The following is an 18,693-nucleotide window of genomic DNA, read 5'->3' as shown; positions in this document are numbered from 1 at the left end:
TAGTTTTTGTTTTAGGGCACAGAGCGTTACTATTTTGTTTCACTCTCTCAGCTTAAAAAAAACTCTGATAAAAACATTGTGTATGTCTGTACTTAACGGCAGGCAGACACAGTTAGATACAGCTAGCGAATGAGCATGAATTAATTTCAGTTCAGTTTTATTTATATAGCAGCTCTTGTGGTTGGTGTCACCACGACACATTTCTGGGGAGGAGCACGTCAGGCTACGGTGTTAGGGTCTGGGCTGTCGCCGCAGCTATGGCATCAGATTGACACAGAAGCATAAACTGCACATGACATCCTAATCACTCTTGTGAGCCCGACCCAAGTAAAGAAGGATTCAGACTCGTTTGGAGGATACCGACCCCTCAGAATGTAAAAACTAACTGGACCTAAAAAAGCTAAGCTAAGAACACTGGGACTCCAAAACTTCCTTTCAGCTGTTTCAGCTTCTGAACGCACATTAATGCACTTCTCCAGCTGAGCCAGCTGCCTTCCTGTTGGCTCCCCACACGCAGTGGGAATAGACTAACATTAAATCATCATACTGCTCCTCTAGACTTCAAATACCACCCGACTGAATGCATTCTACTGAGAGTCATATAATGAACGTGGAAGCTGTACTAATTTAATTTGACGATTATTAAGTTTACCACATGGTCCGTCGACATTCCTGGAGGCTAATGTAGCTCCATCTGTGAGATGATAGCTAAGCAATTGTCTCCAAACATCTTTTTCCATGACACCTTTACGTACAGAAAATTACGTACAGGTTTAGAGACGTATTCATGACAAAGTCAACAACTGTGACAAATACTGACTCAAATTTTGTCTTAAAACCTTGTGATGTCAAACGTGTCAGCAAGCTATATACTATATTTGCATCTAGATTAGCCTAGTTTAGCCACACTCTGTCAGAATATGAGTCACCAAAAGTCACAGTTTGGATTTAATTATGGGGCGTGTTTCAACTGATACAGAGAAAAAAATACTTGTGCACACAACTGGGTAGTCCTACAACCAACTGGAGCCATTTTGTTTTAAACAAGTTCAACTCCATGGTGCTCAGGTGTCGTGGTTGACCACATCTCTGTTGCTCTTCAGTCCATCACCACATGAAGCCCCGCCCGAACAGTTTGATTGGTGCAGCAGATCTTTGCAGGAGAATGATCAGTTCCCAATGGAGAGACCGCAGATTGACCTTGCGCTGCAAAAAATTTGCAGGCGAGGGAAGTTGTTCTGGCTTCCAGGCTAACATTGGGCTAGCAGCTAGCTAGCCGCTAGCTTAATCTGGCTACATCTAGTTGAAGTTCTCCAAATTTTGGAGAAGCAAAGCTTAAAAATCCTATTTCAGATCACTGTCTTTTTAACATTTGACTGATTTGATACGATTTCCCCCAAGCACTGTATCTTTAACTTCCCAAACATTCATGATCCCCAGCTAGTTGCTAACGTTTTTTCATGCAGCAGCTGTTTTCATATGATGAAAGCAGCATAAGCTTCTCATTAGCCGCAGACTTGGATGATATTCTGTGGCCTCGTGGCCTTAGAGGAAACCAGATGATGTCAGCATCTGTTTTTATTGTCTTTTTCCTTAAAGGCTCCTCAGCCAAAATGAATCACTTAGTGAAAATTGGAAAGCAAAAGATGAAACTGCTAAAGCAGATTGTGGCAAAGTATTTAATGCTAGCCACGGTCCACCGGGGTGAGTGTTATAAACAGACGGAAGACAGACACGGTCCACACCTCACGCACCTGTCCACAGACGCATCTGGATCTACACTGACGCTCTTTCACTGTCATAACATTTACATTCCGACACACGACACGGCTCGGGGCTCGACCTTTATGTAACAATCACGCTGATACCTTAATCTATGACACGCATACTTCGGATTTGAACACCTGCTAAGACCTGCTAATGTACATGTATGTACAGTTGGCATGGTTGGAATGTCATTGGAATTTATAACGGTTTGCCAGGAACGAAACAGCAGATTGATTTGTCGGCTACACCGAGCATGCGCAAAGTCTGACCAATGTATGGAAGGTACACAAGCCCTGCCCTTGCTAATGCATATCACGAGGAAGCCAAAAAATTTGAGGAAGAGTGAAAGAAGCATCCGTTAAGATAAAATATACTAAATCTAGCTTTTGCGTATTAAGTACTTACTGCACAGAGTGACACTATTCATTATACATTCCGATGGATTCCAAGTTGTAGATTCATCCTGATCACGATTCAACACAGTGTGTAGTACTTCTGTTGCTGCCTCTTCCTAGCTCAAGCACAGGGTATTTAGCAGTGTGTCACCACCGGTATTCACAAATGTATGCTGATTACGTACGGGCTGTCTTCTGAAAAACATATCTCAACCATCTGTCAAGATAAGGAGTACTCAAGAGATTGCGCTACTAAACAATGAACCGCAGTAGTTTTTAGCAGCAGTAAATGATTAAGCAAATTTTAAGTACTTTAAAGGTAATATACTGATACATTCTTACACACAGTATGTGATATGATAAAATGGACCTTTTGATGAGATTTTCAATTTTTGTTTCTCTTTTAGTCTATTCTATTAAATATTCTATGACAACGGACCTATTCAAAGCCCCCATTTAATAAAATTCAATGTTGAAGTGCTTTTATAGGATATATGTGGAAATATACGTCATCTACACACCAGTAATTGGCCTAACAATGATAAAAAAAAAAAAAAAAAGTGGTTTTGTGGGTATTCTTGATGACTCATTCTGCACTCTAGGACGTATACTAATTTAGCGTCCAATAAAACACAGTATAGTATTTCTTAAAGTTGCTGGCTTCCAGAAACTCTGGACTCTATGACTAATTTCCAGAATGTACCATATTTATTTCATAGACTGTATAAAGATAGATGGTAACCCTAACCCAAAGCAAGTAGAGCTCCCCCTGGTGTCTGGTTGTAGTATAGGTCATAAGCTCCACCCCCTCCATGTTAGTGGATGAGACTTGGGCCAAACCAAAACACTAAAATATACGTCAAATGTCTTTTTTTCCACAATGGTTTCTGTCATTTTAGGTAGTTAATATAATGGTGATATACACTCAAGTGTCAATTTTTCTGATGTTTTGTTTTAGTTAGTAATTTGACGCTACAGAAACAGGATGTGACTTCATGATGACTACCAGTTGCCATGGCAAAAAGTACAGTCTATAATCCAACATTTCATTGTAACTGGTGGAGGTAGAGCAGAGTGCAGTATTAATTAAACAAAAACACAAGGTTTCTTTCCTTAGAACGTTCCTGCCCTTTGAGGGTGAGTCTCATTGTAAACACTTCAGACATTCATTGTTTCTCTTCAAAATGCAGTAAGTATCCTTGAGGTCTGATAGATGTGCATATCCTCCCTCATAAGATATTTGCAAAGTTACATTTTTGAAATATTCCTGCATTTCCTTAGCCTGAGGTAGCCAGTCTCACTTCTAATCTAGAATATGAGTTTGTTGACACTCCAATTGGATTTCATATTAGGGCGTGTTTCAGCAGATAGAGAGAGAAAACAACAAGAACAAGTAAGATCTGTTTTGTTGTCAACAAATTCAACTCCATGGCCCTCAAATGACGCTGATCGTTGCTGGAGCATTATCAGTTTTCCAACAGAGGGGTTCCTGACTAGGCCAGCATTTCATAGCAATACCAATGGTCATAAATTCCGCAGGGGAACCTTTAAATACCCTTGCCTTTAACACTACCTTCTTTATGGCATCTTCTCAATCAAACCAAATCTAATTTGTAGAGTGGTTGAGGGTGCTTTAAAGATTTAATGACAAATCCTGGATAAGTAAATGGAAGTAGAACTATATCTCAGCTATTTGTGTGTGGTCCAACAGTAGGAAACCGTAGCTTGTCATTCAGTTAGCTGTGGTTTGATACACTGTCTGTACCATATATCCCTGACCTGTTAGTTTGAGATGTACAGAACAGTGTGCACACCGCTTATCTGTCAGCTGACAACAGTTTGGGCTGTTACACCAAGATAACAGAAGAACAAAAGATTGGTTTCAAGGCTTTCAGTTTGCTCTGCACCCTCTCAACGCGTAATTTCTATTTCATATGATTAAAGTAACAGTGAGTTGGCAACTGGGGCTCTTGCTCAGCTACACTTTCACCAACATACAGTTGAGCTGCTACTGTGAATGACCCTTAGCATACATCAAACATTGCTTTTAACTGCTAAGGCAATACCACCCCCAGGGCATTTGTCAGGCTAAACCAGGCTTTACCTTGGCTTGTACTTTCTCCCAAGCTGATGTACTTCTGCTTCAGTTAGTGGTCACCTGTACTTTCCCAGAATTTATTCTGAGAGGCTGAAAACGGCATTCAGTGCAGTGTAGAAGTCTGCCTTTTCTACAGTGGACGCAACCACAGATTCTTTTTCAAGAGACAGAATCATTTTTCAAGGGTTGACTCACTTAAATGGCACAAGCTTAACTATAATGGAATATATCTGTTCAGATGGAAGGTGAATGGCATTTTAATTGAGGTTCTTGCGGTCTTGAAAATGTGAATTACTGAAATGATTGTTTAGGTTAAATGCAACACTGTACCAATAGTGTGTAAATTATAAAATTATTATAGCTTAAGTTCAGGAACTAGACCATGGCCCATTCTACTTCCTGCTTTTACCTATAAAACTGCGCCCTAACCCCACCCCCTCTCTCTCTCTCTCTGCTTGTCTCAGTTCTCAACCAGGGCTGTCATGCTCTGGTTGTGTAAGGTGTTTTAAAACTACTGGAACTGACTTTCACTGAATCAATTTTAAACTCTTTTGGGGCACAGGGATACGAAGTTTCCTGAGATATCCCCTTGACCTCTTTTCATCCCATCCCCTTGACCCATTTTCATTCCATCCCATCCCATCCCCTTCGACCCCTTTTTCATCCCATCCTCTTCGACCCCTTTTCATCCCTTCCCCTCGACACCCTTTCATCCCTTTCATTCCATCCCCTCAACCCATTTTCATCCCATCCCCTCCACCCATTTGTCTCATGACCTGTATACCAATAAACATATTTACATCAATTAAGGTGTGGTCTTTGTTAATGAAACTCCTGAATTGAAATGTGAAATAAACGTGCTTTACAGAACACATTCAGCACTATTTTCCACCCTATTTGCAAGAGCCACATAAGAAAACAGCTTTTTTTCTTTTCTTTTCTTTTTTGCCAGTAAAAAATCAATTGTCCACTGTTTTGCAGGAAGCGGTCGTACGAAACGTGATATGGGAAAGTAAAAAAAAAATCTTGCACTCCTCACTGTAGCCTAATTTCATTTTATCAACTGTTGAGATTGTCCTCCATTCCGACTGCTTTCAGAAATCACGTTCTCCAGTTATCAGGTGTCAGGTGGGTTTTGCTGCAACATGAAAACTGTAAAATCGTGACTCACTGCCTTGAGCAAGAACACGTGACTGCACGCAGCAGAGGAAGTAGGACAGGGATTTGAAAATGAAAGAGGTTTGTGTCCTCTGCAAACCACAGTACAATTACATGAATCCATGTAAAGCCATGCACACCCACAGAGAAGGCCCGACACAATCACGTACTGAAGAGAGTGGCTGCATTTAGACTCAGTGCAGACAATGCAAACAGGAACCAGGATTCCTGTTGTCATTTTAATGCATAAAGAGGATGTGGTTGCCATGATATATCACCACAGGACCCAGATGCATGTTGATCAAACTAAACATTTGGTAAAACAAACACTCCAGTGATCACTGTTTTAAACAAAGCTGTACAGACGAAAGCAGATCAGTCAAATATTCCCTCTGAGGGAACATTTTGGACAACTTAGGGAATATTAGACAAGACACAACAATCAAATGTCCTGTCAAACTTAAGTTTGACATTGAATTAACCGCCTGCCCCACATCTCTGTAGCATCACTCATGCCATCTGTGACTGATAGCACAAGTGTGTCTGGTGGTAACAGTTCTTCAGGGTCACATGGGTCATGTATTTCAGGCAGACAAAATAACTTTATTGCATAACATAGAACATAGACTCATATGCTGGTAAAACATGGAATCTAAAGCAATCACTGACTGGTCATAATTACCTCGCCAAGTGAATAACAATGATTATAAAGCAAGTGAACATTTTGTCCTCAAAGTTGATGTTAGAAACAGGAAAAATGTGCAAGTGGAAGATGAGAAAATGCAATGGCTAGACGTGTGGGTTAGAGCATCTACAAAAATTCAGCTCTTCTGGTGTGTTCCCATTATGCAGTGGTCAGCAACTTTCACAAGAGGTCCATGAAAGTAAAAGAGGTGAAAATGCGTCAGGGTCAAAGGCGCCCAAGGCTCATTGAAGCATGTGGGGAGCGAAGGCTAGCCATTGTGCATTGCCGAAAAAGTTAATGCTGTTCATGATCGATTGTAGGTGGCTGTGTAGCCACAGACCACTCAGGGTGCTCATGCTGACCCATGTCTATTGCCTAAAGTGCCTACAAGGGATCAGAACCAGAACAAAGACTAATGGAAGAAGGTGGCCTGGACAGATGTACCACGTTTTCCTTTGCATAATATGATTGTATTGTTTTTCATACCAGCACTGGCCACTATCCATTATCCCATTTATACAATCAGTTGACTGATATGCAGCTGATCATAACAAAACCATTGCTGCCTTTCGCTTTTGATGGTGTCCGTGCTTCAAGTGCCAGCTCAAAGGTTAATTAGTGGTTAGCTGATGGATAGCATAGCATTCCGTTTCCTCAAACTCAGATCATACTCCTCGTATTGCTGATCTTGTCAAGTAGAGTGGTTACAGTTAGGGAAATAAAGACATTATTTTTGAAAAAAAATGCAATAAAGAGAGTGGACTTGGGTGAACATTCTGAATGAACAAATGTACTTGAGTAGAATTATGGCCATTTAGTCGGATTTTACAGTAGCGCTGCCTATGGCTTAAATGCCTGAGGATTTTACAAAAGTGCACACAACAGTAAGTGCACACAACTGGTGAATTTGGTGGCAATTTCAAATGGCAAGCAAGTGCTTTGCAGATGTAACAACGTGACTGGAATAAGAGGTATCGACTTTGATTGGCTAAATGTGCAGTGGATTAGAAGATAAGATAAGAACTGTCTCAATTGGGGCATTCTATACTGTTCTCTTTCATAGCATTTGTTTCATGTCTCACTACGGGAACGCCTCCTGTGTGACCTCATCAGAAGCTGAAGTCACATTACGCCAGCCCTATAAGCTTGCTCCTGTGGCATCTATGCCAGGAGGGTCCAAGACCCTCACCCTATATAACAGGCTGGAGTAGCGCTGATTGTCATTCAAACAAACTCACCTCATCCTCGCTTCAACAGCAAGCACACACTCACTCATGGTAATCAGAGAACCAGTCATAACCTTCATTTTTTTAAAAAAAATCTGACTAAAACAGCAGTCAACAGTAAATTTGTTCGGGGCAACTTTCAGTGGCAAATTTATCCACATTTGGTGCTTTAGTGAGTATTTTTTGGCAACAGGACACTAAATGTATCAAAAAATGTTGTAGTTCATAGTTGTGTTTATTATACATTTTAGACCACAGTGGAGCTCTATGGCACAGATAAATGACATCTTTGCGCAGACACACAATATGTATTTATTTCTGGTTTTGGTAATCAATTTAAACCGAAGGATTTATTGACATTAAGGTAAATAAAGAATGCTTAATGTCCATTATGTGTGTCTCTAGACTTCAGAGTGGACATTTAGGCGGTGCACTGGAAAATAATCTATGAAAAACCTGTCAGGCAGGCAGTGATGTCACACAGTCTGCCGCCTCCATGAAGCAAAGATAAACGTGACTCTGCTCACGCACGCACGCACACACACAGTCAACTAACAATGGCACACCGTTATCTATAGCCTTCAACATGCAACCAAAGTATCACCTACAGGCAGCCTCTCATTTACGCACACACACCCACTCACCCACTCACACACACACACACTGCGTCTAAGCTCTTCCTGCCCTGTCTGCCAGCTGTGGACAGCATACGTGCAGTCTTACACATAGCCTCCTCGCTGGCCACAGCCTTTTTCTCTCACTGGTTATTAATGCAAGACAGAAAATGATTCTCAGCTGTGTCTCTATGGTGCCGCTGAAAATTAAAATATGATCAGTTCAGTTCCTAATATGTCAATGCACAGATTAGGAAATAAAAAAAAATAAAATAAAATCAGCTTTTTTATTTATTTCTTCCACCCATCCCCCTATTCAACTTCAACCCTGCAACACTCATAGGAATAAATGGGACTGACACGCTCCAGTCTGCTCAGGGTGTATGCAGAACAATATGATATGTGCTTAAAGGTGAAGCCAAGTCTCGCCACACCCACTGCTGATGCCGGGTGCAGTCACATGATTAAGACACCTTGCTTGCGTGGACAGCAACACATCGCATGGCTGTAAAATATAAAACACCAGCAATTTGTGGTAATTGGCTTAGATCACCATCTATCGTTTGTTTATCCATATATTAATTCATTTGTTCATTCATTCTCTCACTTTATTATTATTATTAATAATAATAATATCAGTAATATTGCTGTGTGTCACCTGCCATGTCACGAATAAGAATTTGACCAACACAGAACAGACCTAATAATTGGAATTGTCCATGAACCCTAAATTTATACAGTAATAATTTTAGATTATGCTGCACATAAATCTTGCAACAGTAAATGTTTTATATTCCCTTGCATTGGCTCAGCAAGTGCATTGTAACTGTACAGTGAAACTACATATACAAGGTTACTGTGTAGGTATACAATATACCAGTATAACTAAAGGGGTACCACAAGGTTCTATGCTTGGTGCTTTATTATTTACAGTCAAAAATGGAATTTCCTGATAGGAACTGTACAATGAATGTACCAGTGGTGATTTTGTGAGACTACAGTGAGTGTGAAGTAGTAGTTTACTGTTTTTGGAATGCTTTCAAAGACTCACTTACATAGACAGGCCCTTTTCTTGAATTCATATTCATATTGTGCCTGGTTCATTTTGCCGCCCTGCTGACAGATCTGCTTGAGTAGTGGATTTATGATGATGATTCATGTTTTGTTTGTACTTTGTACTTGTAACTCATCTTTTTAAAAGTGCAAGTGTCACAGATTAAAAGGCTATTTCAACTAATGCAACAAATTAATTGCATTCTAGTAATTTCTAGATCACACTGTTCTTTTACTGAGTACCGTTCAGACAATTTGTGAAATAATTTCTAATAATTACAGTCATTACTCCTCTTTGTAATATAATGCAGTGACGGAGTGGTGACGTCCTGGAGTCTCGCCTGGCAACCTCATGATGTTGACTACACCCAGCCAAAGAAACAGCCTTGCACACAGCACCTTGGAAAACCACAGCTTTTTAAAAATACAGAGTAAACAAACTGATGTGCTGTGTTAAATGGCGAGCCACATCGGCCTTTTAGGCGGAGTGTTTTAGCTTGGGACAGAAGCTAGCTGCCCCCCTCTGTTTCCAGTCTTTATGCTAAGCTAAGCAAACAATCTTCAGGCTCCTGCAGGCATGACAAACGTCTGCTCTTGCTTTGCAAACAACCAAACCTCACAGGTGGCAATTAAGGTTGCCTTGACCAGAGGACAGTTCAGAGAGTTTGGAAATGTCAGGAGTGGGTGAAGTAAACACATGAACAAGTCAGTGGTATTGATTGGTTCTGTCAACAGCAGGTTAACCTGTTTCCATTGGTGAGACAGAAAAGAAAACCAAGTATCTTTTTAATGTATACTCTTAAGATAGTCCCAGTTTAGCTTAGTGCCACACTGATTTCCTTGGGTATGCCAAATAATGTTGAAACATTCAGGCTCCTGGCATCCTATCAAAGTGTCATGTGTAACAGTCCAACAACTCCAACAACAACTTTGAACTTGAACTCTGACGTCCCGGTGACGTGAAACTACACACACCACTACCGCTGACGCATTCAGTGAAAGCTCCCAGCGTCCACAAATCATTCAGCAGATTCCAGGAGGTGTGCAGGGGGAGTGAGGAGTGATGCTTTCGTCTTTCTCTGCACAGACATAAACACACTTACACCTGCACACAAACAGCTTTGTACCTATATGGCCTTGACCCTGGATTGATATATGGACGTCCAAACCAGTGTGACGCATCACTGGAGTAACATCATTCCTGAAATCATAAACATGAAAAGAGGGAACGTCCACTCCCACGAGTAATAACCATCAGCAGCATAAATTGCATGACTGGGAGTACCCCTTGAAAACACTCACACGCACATAAAGAATTTAGCATCAGTGATAAGGAATTTCATTTGAGGCCATGAATTGTTGTAGGCAAGAACAAAGCATTTAAAACTCTATTCTGTGAAGTCGGACAGAAAGAATTTCTTCACTTGCCGACAGGTATCAGTTTGGTGTGTTTTTACTGTAAGGTTAACCCGGGACAATTTCCTGCGATGGAACGTTAACATTGCATGGGTTTGAAAGACATTTCCCGTTAATCAAAAGAAAGAGACATTCCTGGATAATCCCCATTGATGATGGGGATGGGTGGGATTTTATTTTATTTTTTAATCAGTGATCATTTGCATTTTTAATCGACATTTTGACAGACACAGACCTTCATGTAGCTGTGTTTATACACCTTTACAAGCCTTCCAGGACCTACTGCTGAGAAGCCTCTGGACAGCATGATGCTACTACCACCATGCTTCGCAGTGTGAATGGTGTGTTTGTGGTGAACTGAACTTTATGGTGTGTCATACTTTTTATAGGCACTGTATCTACATTGCTTACACAATTTTAATAAAAATATGAATCAAATAATAATGTGTGTATTGTTGGTTATCCAACAATACACACATTATTATACACACCAATTTCATCATTTCTATGTCTAAAAAGCATTAATATGACATTTCACAATGACATTTTTTTTGTGCATCCACTCTGGTTGTTGCCGTTTTCAGTACTTTGAACCTTTTACCCAATGGCACCTGCTGTGATTACTGTGTTTACCGTTTGCTGACTGGACAGATGATGAGAGGAGTGGAGTTTTTACCACAATTATTATCACACGGGTTGAAGAATGGGTAGAGTCCCTCACTGAAGTTACAGCCAGTAAAGGAGTAGATGCGAGCTGCTGCATCTACATCATAGAAAGAGACCAGACCCTCCTCATAATCCACAAACACCCCCACCCTCCGAGGCTGGGACTTCAGACACAGGCTAGCTGAAGATAAAGCAACAACAGAGACAACGGCTTCATACTCTTTTCCATTTTTCAGACGTATTGCCCAGATTTCATTCTCTGGTGTCATCACGTATGTCCATTTTCTACCGATGGACTCTCTGGCCACCCCTAAATACCAGTCAGTCTTCTCTTTAACCTGAACCTCAAAGTAAAATCTCCCTGAGGAGAAACTCTGCTTCCCTAGAACAGAATAACTGGAGAATCTGTTTGGACTGTCTGGAAGATTCTGTGTTACATTTCCCTGGCTGACTTGTTTTCCATCACCAGACAGGAGGAGACAGACATTTGCTGTTTCGGGATCAAGAGTCACATCAACTGCAAACTGCTGGACCCTCTTCAGTTCCACATCGACACTCAGCTTCTTCATCTCTTTACTGAGGGTCTCCTCCAGCTCAGCCACAGCTCTCCCCAGAGTCCCATGATACGACGAATGAACTCTGACCTCAGTCCAGTCTTTATTGGGTGGAGTAGTGTTCAGTGATGATGAGTATCTCTGAAGGAAGTGGAGGTGATCTTCATCGTGTGAGAGCTGCTCCACCTCAGAGCTTCTCTTCATCAGCTCAGAGATTTCCTCTTCCAGCTCTTTGATGAAGCCTTCAGCCTGTCTCTCTGTAGCTTTCTGCTTCTCTTCAATGGTGTCAGTGAGCTGAGCCAGACCTCTCTCTACAGACTGGATCAGAGCAGTGAACACCTGCACACTGGCTGCTATCTCTATGTCTGCGTCTTCCTTGCTCAGCTTCACTGACTCTTTGATCTGCTCAATCTTCAGACGTCTCTCCTGGATCATCTGCTCAAGTTCACTTTCATTAAACCACAGTTGAGCCTTTTTTTCCTCATATTCTTCTGCTAAAGGAGTGATGTGATGTTCCTTGTGATCTGTCTCAGCGCAGGACAGACAAACACACACCTGGTCAGCCTTACAGAACATCTCCAGAGGTTTATCATGCTTCTTACACATCCTGTCCTCCAGATTCTCTACAGGATCAATCAGCTTGTGTCTTTTCAGGCCTGTGATTCTGTGATGAGGCTCCAGGTGAGTCGCACAGTAGGAGGTCAGACACACCAGGCAGGACTTGAGAGCCTTCAGTTTGGTTTCAGTGCACACGTCACACAGAACGTTTCCTTGGTTGGCCTGTTGTTGTTGTTGCTCTGAGCTGACACTGGCTTTAATTTGAAGTGAACCTTTGAACTGAGCAACCATCTCTGATACGAAAGTATTGACTCTTAGTTTAGGTCTTCTTTTAAAAATCTCATTACACATGGGGCACTGACACCGGACGTTAACATGCCAGTGCTTTGTGATGCACTTCTTGCAGAAGTTATGTCCACATGGTATGCTGACTGGAGCAATGAACACATCCAGGCAGATGGGACACAGAAACTGATCTTCACAGAGGAGGCTGGTGGCTGTAGCCATGTCTAAGAAAGAAAGTGAACAGGTGAGATAAAAACAGAAAATAACAGAGCGTGTTTCAATATCAGCAAAAACAAACAAGGTTCTGGGCTTGAACCTGCTGGCCAGTTGGGGTGTCACTGTTAGGAATTTGCCTGTATGGGTTTTCCCCGGGTGCTCCGGCTTCCTCCCACATTCCAAAGACATGTTTGTTGGATTCATTGCACGTTCCAAATTAGCCATAGATGTGAATGGTTGTGTGTGTATGATAGATTGGCAGGGTTTATAATGGTGTACCCCACCTCTTGCCCAATGACAGCGATACACACATCTACCGCCTTTTTTGGAGGCTACGTTTTTCTGAACCGAGACTGCATTCATGAGTATAGCCCTGAGCATAGGACGTCTTCAGGACTGCATTTATGTGAAAGGCAAAACCCAATAGTGACTGGTTTTGGAGGACGACGCCTACACTCGTAGAATCTGGGGTTGTAGTATGCAACCATTCATTCATTCATTCATTCATTCATCTTCTGTAACCGCGTGTCTTGTGAAGGGTCGCAGGGGGGGCTGTAGCCTATCCCAGCTGTCATCGGGCGAGAGACAGGGTACACCCTGGACAGGTCGTCAGTCTATCACAGTGCTAGTGTGAAACCATTCACTCTAAACGTGACTTCCCACTGTTGCTCCACCTCCTCATCAGGGTCATCTTGGAATGCTTTGTTACCTTTTTCTTTCACAAATACAAAAGACAGCTTATATTCACCTGAAATGTCACATGTGATTCCTCCGTGGTGTCTGATGGTTGTCTATCCCTGTAAGATCCCGAACTGCAGTTCTGAAAGAGCAAACTCTGTGGTGGAGAAAAACACAGCATACGATCCAGTATAAGATTAAACTGAAAGACACAAGCCATACGTATCATGACAGCCTCAAAAATTTCTGCCATATGAGTTCAGTATTATTTAATGCACCCGTTTAACTGGCAACAGAAAGCATCAGTGTTAAGGTGTAAGATTAAAAAAAAATCAAATCTAAAATTGAATGCTTTTACTGGATGTTGTGTGTATATGCGATTATCCCATTCAGCAATTTCAATAATAGGGAAGGAGGAGCTGTGACAGTCAGATCAGCACTGGATATTTAGGACTATCATACCCTCTTGTGGCCAACTTGGAGACCAACAACTGGGACCAACAACGTCCAAAGGTGGAAGAAGCAAACACAGCTGTAAAGTAATGCATTACAACAAAAAGTCCTGCCCTCTGGTCTGACTGGCCAGCTTCTAGAAACTGCCTTTTACAGAGCAGCTCAAAAGCTACAAGTTCAAGCTTAAGTAATCTGATCCCACTTCCTTTATTTGATCTAAACTCAATAGGTCAACTTTACAAATACACTTGTGCTTGATCAAAAGCAGAATCTGCCTTGCAATAAGCTACAGGACAGGAATTACTCACTGAACAAGCAGGACAAAAAAAAGGTCAATTCAGACTTTTTCTCTTGTCTTGTGAGAGTACTCACTGTTCTCTGTCGATTCCTTCGATTGATGAACTTCAGCCGCTGTGCTCACTGGTTGTATCCATATGCTCCGCTGTACTGCCGAAGGGCTGAGTTAAGTTTCATTTACTCTGAAGCACGTGACTTCTCGCCTGTTGCTCCGCCTTTTTTACTCAGGTCAGCTGGTGATATTGATGTTCACCTGAAATGCCATGTGTGATTCCATTATGTTGTCCGGTGGTCAGTTATCACTGTCAGATCCTGAACTACAGTTCTCAAGAGCAAACACAGCACGGGATTCAATGGTAGTTAAAAGATAAAACTGGAAGGTACAGGCCATATGTAGCACGACAACCTCACAAACTCTGTCATATCAGTTCTGTATTAGTTAATCAGCAGAGACGTGGCTGATTGTGGCAGTTAGAGATCTCAGCGTATCACTTAATGCACACATTAAACCGAGAACTGTAAGAAAGTATCAGTGCTAAAGACTGTTGACATCATTTAAAATAAACCTATTCACACTTCTTAAACTTACTTTACTTCAGTCTGAGCAGAAGACATTTCTCTAAGCGGTTTCAATGAAAGCGAGTCCTTTGGGGTACAAAACATCCATCCTGCTCAGCAGAAATCGGTCTAATTTTTGGGAAGCACAATGAAATAAAAACAAAGGGTTGCTCCTCTCATTAGAAGTTAGAACTAAAGCAACAAGGAATCGAATGTATCGTGTCCTTTGGTGGCTGTGTTGCTCAGTCCAACGATTGCCAAAGGTATTAGATATATCTAGATCTCGTAGTTGAGTGAAAGAAGTCATATCTCAAATCAAAAATAATGCATTACAAGTAAATATCCTGCAATCAGTTTTGACTGTCCACTTTCCAGAAATTGATTCTGTGGAGATGCCCCCAATTCTACATTATCAAATATGTGTAATCTGTTATTTTTTCTGCTTTCTCAACAAGTCACCTTCTCAAATACATGTGTACATGCTCAGAACAGTATCTGCTCTGAAATACTTGAACCAACTGAAGTCTGTGATTTATTACTTGCAGGGAGAATTCTGAGATCCATCTGGGACTGCAGACAATATTATACGTGGTCCTAACCTGACGTAGCCAGACTCAGTTCTTATCAGCATATGAGTCTGGTAACTCATACGGAATAGTTCCTTCCAAAGCGTTTTACTATTACATACATTTAATTACAAGATTACATATATCAGATTCAAGAGTTGGAGCAGAAGTATAATACAAAATAAATCTGATTAATTCAGTGAATAAATGTGGCTCAGAACACCAGACCAACTTTTGCCATTGAACTTTTATTTGTTTTCTTCAAACACTTAAACAACAATCATTCAGCGTGTGGAATAAATTCTTCTTAAACCTTGAAACGGTCACAATGCCTCCTCTATGTCAGGTCTTTTGAGATGACTGACAGTTGATCATCTCTGGAAATACAGCAGTGAGTCTAGTCAGTGTGACTGACTGGACAGATGATCAGAGGAGTGGAGTTTGTACCACAAATGTTATCACACGGGTTGAAGTATGGGTAGAGTCCCTCACTGAAGTTACAGCCAGTAAAGGAGTAGATGAGAGCTGGTACATCTACGTCATAGAAAGAGACCAGACCCTCCTCATAATCCACAAACCCCCACCTTCTGAGGCTGGGTCTTCAGAGACAGGCTAGCTGAAGAGTCATCACCTATGAAGACAGCTGCTTGATATTTACTTTCATCTCTCAAACACAGAGCCCAGATGTCATTCTTAAATGTTAATGTGCATGGCCCTTTTCCGACGATGGACTCTCTGGCCACTCCTAAATTCCAGTCAGTTTTCTCTTTAACTTGAACCTCAAAGTACAATCTTCCTGAGGAGAAACTCTGCTTTCCTACAACAGAATAACAGAAGAATCTGTTTGGACTGTCTGGAAGATTCTGTTCTACATCTTCATGGCTGACTTGTTTTCCATCATCAGAAAGGAGGAGATAGACATTTGCTGTTTCAGGATCAAGAGTCACATCTACTGCAAACTGCTGGACCCTCTTCAGCTCCACATCAGCACACAGCTTCTTCATCTCTTCACTGAGGGTCTCCTCCAGCTGAGCCACAGCTCTCCTCACAGTCCCCTCATACGATGAATGAACTCTGACCTCAGTCCAGTCTTTGGTGGGTAGAGCAGTGTTCAGTGATGATGAGTAGCTCTGGAGGAAGTGGAGGTGGTCTTCATCATGTGAGAGCTGCTCCACCTCAGAGCTTCTCTTCATCAGCTCAGAGATTTCCTCTTCCAGCTCTTTGATGAAGCCTTCAGCCTGTCTCTCTGTAGCTTTCTGCTTCTCTTCAATGGTGTCAATGAGCTGAGCCAGACCTCTCTCTACAGACTGGATCAGAGCTTTGAACACCTGCACACTGGCTGCTGTCTCCATGTCTGCGTCTTTCTTGCTCAGCTTCACTGACCCTTTGATCTGCTCAATCTTCAGTCGTCTCTCCTGGATCATCTGCTCAAGTTCACTCCCTGTCTTCGCCAGATCAGCTCTCCTTGTCTCATACTCTTCAATCAGAGGAAGAAAGATGTGTGACTTGTGATATGTCTCAGTGCAGACCTGACAAACCAACACCTGGTCAGTCTTACAGAACATCTCCAGAGGTTTATCATGCTTCTTACAAATCCTGTCCTCCAGGTTCTCTACAGGATCAATCAGCTTGTGTCTTTTCAGGCCTGTGATTCTGAGATGAAGCTCCAAGTGAGTCTCGCAGTAGGAAGTCAGACACACCAGGCAGGACTTGAGAGCCTTCAGTTTGGTTTCAATGCAGACATCACACACAACTTCTCCTTGGTCTGCCTGTTGTTGTTGCTCTGATCTACTGGCTTCCTTTACAGTTTGTTTGAACTTATCAGTCATCCCTGATATAAAGGTGTTGACATGCAACTCAGGTCTGCTGGAAAAATCTTTTTTACACATGGGACACTGACACTGGACATTGCTGTTCCAGAGTTCAGTGACGCACGACTTGCAGAAGGTGTGTCCACATGGTGTGCTGACTGGATCAATGAACACATCCAGACAGATGGGACACAGAAACTGATCTTCACAGAGGAAAGTGCTGGCTGTAGCCATGTCTAAGAAAGAAAGAGAAAGTGAAAGTGTGAGATAAAACCGATTTAAGAACAGATATTATTACAGGACCAGCAAAAAAAAAAATAATAAAAATTAATGAAGCAAATGGTAATTTAGGTATTTAAATGTCTGTGAAGGTTCTCAGTCATCCAGGTCATGGTATATCCAACAAAGGTTCAAAAAAGGCCACTGGACTTGTCGAGTTTTTTGAGAAGACGTTTCACCACTCATCCGAGTAGCTTCTTCAGTTCTAGGGGACTGGTGGGAAGTCTGAGGTTTAAATAGGAACAGCATACACCACATTACTCTGTTTTTGCCTGGGTGTTTTGTCTTTTGGGTGGACCAGTCTTTGCCTAAGTGTGTTTCCTGGTTTGAAATAAACTGGAATACGGTGATTTCTGAAAATTCTCCTGAGTTTCTCAGTTTAGACTGGTCCACCCAAAGGACAAAACACCCAGGCTCATCAGGAAACGATTCAGCGGTCCACCTACACCTGAAGGACAAAGGACACTCCTTTGAAGATAACAACGTCCAAATCTTAGCCAGAGAAAACCGATGGTTTGAAAGAGGAGTAAAGGAAGCCATCTATGTCATACTGGAAAAACCTTCACTAAACAGAGGAGGTGGACTGAGATTTAATCTGCCATCTATTTACAATACAGTTTTAACTTCTGTCCCCAAGAAGTTTCAATCTCATTCACACCTTGACACGGGAGCCTCTAACGGACAAGAGTCGTTAGGGAACCATTCATAGGGAAGAGGAGGGGGACAAAACAGTCGCCCCTCAACTACAGGTAAGTACCCAGTCGTTAATGGGTGCACCAGTTTCTGGTTGTTGGCATAACAAGCAAGTTTTTTCAGGAAGAGTTCCTATTTAAACCTCAGACTTCCCACCAGTCCCCTAGAACTGAAGAATCTACTCGGATGAGTGGTGAAACGTCTTTTCAAGAACCTTTGTTGGATATTTAGGTATTTAAAGTAACCTGAAAATACAAAATTATTTAAAAATCATTCAATGATTTTCTGGATTTTTATTGTAGATTCTGTCTCTCACAGTTGAAGTGTACCTATGATGAAAATTACAGACCTCTCCATTCTTTATCAGGGGGGAAACTTGCAAAATCAGCGGTGTATCAAATATTTATTTTCTCCTCTGTATACAGTCCAGCTAAAAGTCAGAAAAAAAAAACGGACAGTTTCTTTTAAGAGAGTACTCACTTTTCTCTGTTAATTCCACAGATCAATGAACTTCACCACTTGTGCTCACTAGTTGTATTCAGATGCTCTGCTGTTCTGTTGACGGGGTAAATTATTTTTAATTTTAATTCATTAGAAAGCACATGACTTCCCACTGTTGCTCCACCTCCTCATCAGGGTCATCTTGGAATGCTTTGTTACCTTTTTC

The 18,693-nt window shown here is 41.7% G+C and overlaps 1 pseudogene across 1 annotated transcript; it reads right to left on the bottom strand.

Moving 5' to 3' along the window:
- Positions 1-10,662: 10,662 nt before the first annotated feature.
- On the bottom strand, positions 10,663-18,584 carry LOC311508860 (annotated as a pseudogene). The gene is made up of 3 exons (XR_014699900.1): positions 18,507-18,584; positions 15,659-17,290; positions 10,663-12,856 (listed from the first exon to the last, which is right to left on the bottom strand). The product of XR_014699900.1 is annotated as an uncharacterized misc_RNA (transcript).
- Between the last annotated feature and the right edge of the window lie 109 nt (positions 18,585-18,693).

The sequence above is a fragment of the Chelon labrosus genome, assembly GCF_963514085.1.
Source record: "Chelon labrosus genome assembly, chromosome: 23".
In the NCBI taxonomy this organism is placed as follows: domain Eukaryota; kingdom Metazoa; phylum Chordata; class Actinopteri; order Mugiliformes; family Mugilidae; genus Chelon; species Chelon labrosus.
This window is presented reverse-complemented; position numbering and strand designations above follow the sequence as displayed.